This window comes from Leuciscus leuciscus (assembly GCF_965113295.1).
Source record: "Leuciscus leuciscus genome assembly, chromosome: 7".
Classification (NCBI taxonomy): domain Eukaryota; kingdom Metazoa; phylum Chordata; class Actinopteri; order Cypriniformes; family Leuciscidae; genus Leuciscus; species Leuciscus leuciscus.
In genome coordinates, this window is record NC_138731.1 from 9,159,123 (window position 1) to 9,167,069 (window position 7,947).

Below are 7,947 nucleotides of genomic sequence, written 5' to 3' on the forward strand. Positions count from 1 at the left end.
ATTTTCAGACTCTTGTTTTCCTGATAATAATGTTATAATCTGTTGTATATATCTGCTTTTTGACTCACAAAGTGGTGGCACCCGACTTGCATTTTATAAATCACCAAGGACCACAGGTTCAGCTAAAAATATATATTTTTTGGTTTACTGAACACTCTTCTTTCTCACTGTTCTTTTTCAGTGTGTCAGGTTTACACTCTACACTTTACACAATGTTATTTTGCAGTACATGTTTTTTTTCTTCTACAGGATCACAAATGTACCTTGGCTTAATCAGTTATTAATTTGTCCAGATCTCACAAGATTTACAAACGTCAATCTGAAGAACCACTTTTATGCAGTGTTGGACCAGCATGCTCCCCGTCTTCAGAGCTTGTTCAGAAAGAAAGCTCCTCGCACAGGGAAAGTGGTCTGAAGTACTGAGTCAGCTCTTCAGGATATATGAAATCAAGGTCAGTTGGTTACACTTCTTTGATGCCTGATTGAATGCAGTGGATTTTGAAATATTTTGGTTGTATTTACAGACATTTTAGGGTGATGCATAGTATTGTGTGGCTGTGCAGATTATATTCCATGTTAAATCAAGATTCTCATACTCTAATTCATACTCATACTGTCTCTAATTCTCGCACTAAAGGAAAAAGTTGACATCTGTGTACAACGAGCTGCCATCCTCCGTTCTCTCCCCGCTCGTTTGCAAGAGGATGACTCCAACTTTCTCAAGACATGGGATGTAAGTTTGGTTACCAACAGTCTCACTTTCTATTCAGATGTCATTCTGGTTCTAGTTCCAGGTTTTTAATATATTATTTTTATAATAGGCTCTTTGCACGATCGCTTCCGCGTTTTGTCTCAGCCCGCCCAGTTACTGTACATCCGGTGCTGTGTCAGAAGCTGTTTTTGCATTCAGTGGAAATAATGGCAAATTACACTTGCTGTTTACAAGAACTTCCAACGTGAATGATGTAAACAATATTGTGAGGCAGTTAGCTGTCACACCTAAGAGTAAGAAAGAGAAGGGCTTTAAATTATATATTTCGAGCTACATCGACAACTTTGAGGGTTAGTATTCTCTCATATCATGCAAAATCTGACTAGCGAATCGGGTTCTAAAATCATTGTCTCGGTTTCTGAGAAAACTAATTTTATGAAAGTTTTGCCGCTAGTACACTTTGCTATAGAATGCGCTTTGCGAAAGTAAATACATCAGCAGCGTTCGTGCATAGAGCGTATTGTAGTTATTGTATGGGATTGGAATATATGTAAATGTCACTGCCCCCCTTTGTAAGTTAAGAGTAACAGTTCTCTGTTCTTGTCTTCAGGTAGAACATTCTGATGAACCAGACAATGACGTACCACTCGGTCTCCTCTCCATTTGTGGCAATTTAACAGATGCCACGTTATTCTGCCCAGAGAAGACTGTGGTTGTACTTGAGGGTAACAGTGTAAAACTACAACTATACAGTAAAATTACACTTCTGTCACACCATAGAGCAAGGAAATTAGTTTTTTGAGAACAGCTTACTGATGTTTTAAAGTATGATTGTTAAACATACAGTACGACAGTGCAGTACATTGCAGTTTCAGACCTGCCAACCTGTACGCATTTTGCGTAGCGGATACGCATTTTGACTTCAAAGTACGCAGGTACGATTTGTCACTCTAAACTACGCAAAAACCTGGTAAGGCCTCTGTGCACAGTGCACGCGCTGTCCTCAAATCAAGCTACAGCAAAAGAAGAAAAGTTCGACCAATCATAGCGCTGGGTTCATTCCCCAAATAGCAAGTGGGGATGATTGACAGATGCGTACGGCCTATCATTAAAAAGAGACTGAAAAACGATACCAATAAAGATTCCTGCTCGATCCCCCTTCCACTCCCGCGGCCGCCGTCTGACTGATGTCATAAGCGAGGACAGTACAGTACGGTACTTCTGACTCCTGAAGGTAAACGGCTTGGGGTCGATGTGGAAAGATGATTGTTGAGTTAACTTAATCTTATGGATTCGATGATCACACAGATCGCATGGATTATCTTAAAATACTCCGTTAAGTTATTCATGGTCACTCAGAAAAGAGGAAGACATCATTCAGTCATGCAAATAATAAAATGCTCAAGTAATGCTGAACTATAAATCTTGAAATCGCTATGGCTTAGTGATTATGAAAGTGTTGTGATTTGTGGATTAACGTTAGCCTACTGATAAGCGCGAGTCTGGAGAAACAGGCGTTTATTTATTCATTCATTCTCAGTGTTGAGAAACGTATTGTCTTAATTATAACTAAAGTAGCCTACCTAATTATGTTACATATTTATTTTGTATGAAAACTAGTGCGTTAGTTACTTATGGATTAAAAAGTAGGCTACCGTTGTATCAGTTCTGCGCGAGCTCTCTCACAAACACGGAAGCGCGCACACACAGAGAGAAGATCATTGTAAAATTAAAATTGACCGGCTAAATTAAAAATTTTGTTCTTGCTTGTTTGTTTTTTCTGTCAAAAAGCATTTTGTATTATCCATCCCTGCTTTTAAAATTAGTTAGGGGGAGAGTGGGGTGAGTTGTGCCAGTTTTTACTCAAAGTGACTTTAAAGTGAGGCCATGACAGTAATGCCTTCAACTTAAGGATGTGCATGTATTTCAGGATGTTGTGCATCCCTGAGAATAATTACTTTGGATCTGAAATAAATAGTTTCAGAAATATAGCTTTTGGGAAAAAAGTGGTCTCATGGCACAACTTGCCCCTGGTGCGGGGTAAGTTGTGCCTTTTGGGGAAATATGTTGGGGTAAATTGTGCCAGTGCTTTCTGAAGTAAAACAGAACATTTTACTGTTATGAACCGTATGCTATATGAAAGCAAGACAAATTCAATACAAAATGACTAATTTAAGGTTTATTTAGATATTGTCACCCTGGAATACCATAGCATGCATTTTTCCTACTATGGTCAATTGCATAGGGATTTTGTATTGAACACAACTCTGGATCACAGTGTCACAGAGACAAGGGGGCGGGCTCATTTTACTCAGACGACCAATCAGTCTCTCAGGATCATTGTGAAGCTATCAAGCTACGCCCTAGCAACCATTTAGAGCACCATAGCAACACAATATATGATATTTGTGAATCATTTCAGGCAAAAAAGGCTTTGGCAATAGATGCCTGTTGACAGAACACTGTCTGTCAATTATGTAACATAAGAATAAAGTTACTAGGCTAATTTCTAAACATCCTATTGTGACTTAGGTCACTTAAAAACTGAATAAAACTTATCTTTATTAACATAGTGCAAACTCAAAACTGAAATCAGTGTTAGCTAAATTAAACAAATAGCAGGTAGGCCTAAGTCAAACACTGATGAGGCATGCCCATCTCCTCACTTCTCAAGATTATCCCCTGTGAGTATGTAAGTCTCTAGGTGGTCTGGATCTGGCACAACTTACCCCATGCCCTTTGGCACAAATCACCCCAGACCCACAAGTTTGAATAATTAGCATGATCCAGCAGTTAAGAGCTAACATCATGCTTACTGTATAGACTCATTGTGTAGCCTACTAAAGCACTAAAACATGTGTGAAATGTTTTCAAACTTGTCTATAATTGTCCAGACACTACAATCAAAAAACCTTAATCATAGAAAATGTACTTTGAAAGGGAAAAAACTGTTTTTTGCACTAAAATGTGCTTAACTCTCATGCCATGTATCTCTCTTCTTTGGAGGATGAGTAAAATTGATTGCTTTTCAAAATTATGTGGTCACATGACCAAATTATTCTATGGTTTTCCAGAACAAGGGGTGGAACTACTTCCCCCCTGGCACAAATCACCCCACTCTCCCCCTAAATGACGGACGTTTACTGTTAACACAGCCCTCATTATATGTCGGATTCGGAACTTATAACGTTACTTTATATTATTTTTAGAATAAGTGATTCGTTATGCTATTATTGGACTCCTGTCTATTCATTGTCAACTGTTTTCTATATGTTTGTATTGGCTAACATTTATTCAGCTAATGCGTGTCCTGTTTAAAATGTGCAATGTTTAAATGCAAAGACAGCACGTCACAAATAGAAGCCCTTTTCCCTGTGGTATTTAGTATCATATTTGGATATTGGAAAATAAATTAATTAGCCTATCTTAATTGTACACAATGTTCCTATGTTTTATCTGTTTTAAGCATTTTTTTTTTTTTTTTTTTACTGTGTTCTAGGGGTTTCTTAATTTTAGACTAGTTGACCAGCACACATTATATGCAATGCAACTATATAACGCATGTGTGTCGTCGTCCAAACCGCCCACACATTATAACATTCTTTATTACATTTTGTTAAACAATCAGTATAATGCCTTTTTATGAAAATATTAACCCACTGTATCATATTTGATTTGCAAATTTCTAGGGCCATAAATTATCAACAGGATCAAAACTTTGCTGAAAAACCTGTTGCACTCAGTCTACTTCATGCAACCACAGGGATTTGAACATGAACATCAGGAAGACATGAACTGGGGTGATCTAATATTCACATGCACCTATAAGAGAAACCCAGAAAAAAATGGTTCATAAGCTATCACTGGGCCGGTACCCTCAAAAAAGTTTCTAATAGGAACCATTTAGGTAGTAATATATAAACTTTTGGTTCCAAATGTACCTCTGATGCACTAATATGCACTCGTGTGATCAGTGTTTATTCAGCGGATGACTCCTATTACTATTGAAACTACTGACTATTAAAAAGAGCAGCTGAACATCAGTTCACAAATAAAATATATTGTTTAAATTGTTACAGTCATTATAATTTTGGAATAAATGTAAAAATACTTTTTTTTTTGACTAACTTGAGATTTACATTTAACCAGGAAAATGTGACATGAACTTGCATTTGATTTATTGATTTATATTATGAAGTGCACTTTTGAAAGGGCACAGTAAATTATGTTTTAATAGTTTTGTTATTCATGGACTTTCAGTTTGTTTTCATTTGCCACATGTTGTCACATGCCTGTCCTGTCTCGTGTAGCACATGTGGTGTTTGTGTTCCTGTCTCTGTTTCGATCCCACCCTCCTTATTATCTCATTATTGGTTTCATTTGCCCCACCTGTTCCCTCATTACCTGCCTGATTTGTCCCTTTTATAAGTTCCTTTGTGTTTGCAGTCTTTATTTTCCATTATGATAAATGAGGTATTTGTAAACATTCCAACTGGTATGGGGGAGATCATTGTTTGCAGATGATGGAGCATTGTGGAAAAGAGGGAGAAATGTGGAATACGTAATAAAAAAAAATGCAAGATGGAATTAATCAAGTCGAGAAGTGGGGGACGGTGGAAAAAACAAAAGTTATGTTCTTCACAAGAAAGAAAGTCAGGGAATGGTATTTGAAATTGTATGGGGAATAAGTTAGAGAGAGTTGAAAGTTTTCGTTTTTTAGGAGTATATTTTGATGTGAGATTAACATGGAGGGACCCTGGATATTAGATATATTATTGATAAGTGTAAAAAAGTTATAAATGTCATGAGGTGTCTTGCAGGATTGGGGTGGGGAGCGAATGTAGCATCACTAATATATATATATATATATATATATATATATATATATATAGCCTTAATAAGATTAGACTATGGAAGTATGGTATTATGGAGGACCAAACCTGCAGAAATAAAAAATTAATAGATAAATAAATAAATAGATAAATAAATGTGATAAATAGATAAATAAATGTGATAATAGGAAAATAAAGAAATAAATAAACGACTTGATAAAATAAATATGATTCATTTTTAATCAAATTCATTTGTATTATTTTTTCCCCTTAATGTATTATTTTCTGCTTTTATACATTTTTTAAAAATCGTTTTAACTTTTATTTATCCGTTAATTATTTATTTATTTATTTTTATATTTATTCTTACATTTATTGTTTAGATTTATGTATTTATGCATTCATTTATTTATAGATTTATTTATTGATTGAATCATTTATTTTTACATTTCTTTGTCTTGTATGATAATTAGGTGGGTTGGTCCCAAATAAATCTATAAATAAATGAATGCATAAATAAATAAATCTAAACAATAAATGTAAGAATAAATATAAAAATATAAAAATAAATAAATAATGAACGAATAAATAAAAGTTAAAACGATTAAAAAATTTTTTTTAAATGTATAAAAGCAGAAAATAATACATTAAGGGGAAAAATAATACAAAAATGAATTTGATTAAAAATGAATCATATTTATTTTATCAAGTCGTTTATTTCTTTCTTTTCCTATTATCACATTTATTTATCTATTTATCACATTTATTTATCTATTTATTTATTTATCTATTAATTTTTTATTTCTGCAGGTTTGGTCCTCCATATGGTATATGGTTCAGCAGCCAAATCTGTGTTGGCAGATCTGGATGTTATACAAGCTCGGGCTTTAAGAGTGTGTGTGTAGGAGCGGTTAGAACTTCCCCAGTATGTGCTCTCCAAGTTGAAGCAGGTGAAATGCCATTGTGGTTGAGGAGGAAGCAGATAGGTGCTAATTATTGGGTTAATTTAAGAGGGCATGGAGATAGTCATCCAGCAAAAAAGGTGCTGCAGACATGCTGGGAGAAGGAGACAAAACAAAAAACAAGTTTTGGGTGGACAGGGGATCAAATGGCAAAAGATACAGGAGTTTATGATAAAGAGTTTGGCGCAAATGTGGTGTGGCCTATCAGACCTATCTGGGAATTAGAAATACCATGTGTAGATTTAGAGCTACTTAAGATTAAACGTAATAATAAGAATGCTGATTTAAATAGTGTATATTATAGTTATAAGGAATGTAAGTATAGGGAAAGTGTTCAGATTTTCACAGATGGGTCAAAGGACATGCAAACAGAGGCAACAGGATCTGCAGTTGTTATTCCTAAATATAAAGTGGAAATTAGTAAAAGAACATCGGATTGTCTGAGTGTATTTGCAGTTGAAATGTTTGCCATATTGATGGCATTGGAATGGACAGAACAAATTAGTGATAAAGAAATATTAATATGTAGTGACTCTGTATCAGCTCTAGTAAGCATGAAGACAGGTACAACTAGAAGTCACCTGGACCTGCTCTATGAAGTTTTATTTATGAATTCAAGAATAAATAGACAGGGGAAAAATGTCATATTTATGTGGGTCCCTGCACACTTGGGAATTCAGGGAAATGAGAAAGCAGATAAAGTGGCAAAAGAGGCAGTTAAAAAAGGAGATGTTGAAGTCAATATTAAATTATCAAAATCCGAAGGGAAAGGCAAAGTGTGGAGAAGTGTAAATCAACAATGGCAACAAAGTTGGGATAATGCAACAAAAGGCAGACATTTATATGAAATTCAAAGAAAAGTAGGTATATCAAGAAGTAGGGGAGCAAAGAGAAAAGAGCAGGTGATAATAAGCAGGTTGAGAATTGGGCATAGTAGGTAATCTTAATAGTAGGGGAGCGCGGGGCACAACCTAACGCGGGGCTAGTTGTAACACGCTTGTTTTAAATACTCCCGCACATGCTTGGATGATGAAACTTTGTGTATTTACTAGTTGCCATATCAACACTATATATAAAAAAAAAAATTCCGCCAAAATTATTCTTTTTTTGGAAGATATCCATAGACATTTATTAAACCATAGCAAAAGTTAATTTCTTACTTAAGTTAATTTTTCATCAAAATTTTTTGTGTTTATTTAAAATAAGACAAATCTGATATTATTTTAATCTCCAAGATGTTATTTAACAGTTGAGATAGTTATTTAATGCTTCGCTAACTAGCAGAAGACACTAGCAGGGTTTAAATCCCATTTGTGCAGGCGGGGGCATGTTGTAACACTGCGTTACAATGTGCCCCTATTAGAAATATGCTATTATATTCTATACTTTTATTAATTTTATTGGGAAAACGTGAGAAAAAGGTGAATAAAGACTGAGAGTC

At 35.0% G+C, this 7,947-nt stretch overlaps 1 long non-coding RNA gene across 1 annotated transcript; it reads left to right on the forward strand.

The window, feature by feature from the left end:
• The first annotated feature begins 294 nt into the window (after positions 1-294).
• On the forward strand, positions 295-1,573 carry LOC309503506. The gene is made up of 3 exons (XR_014207671.1): positions 295-452; positions 638-733; positions 1,323-1,573. It is a non-coding gene; the product is annotated as an uncharacterized lncRNA (long non-coding RNA).
• The last annotated feature ends 6,374 nt before the right edge of the window (positions 1,574-7,947 follow it).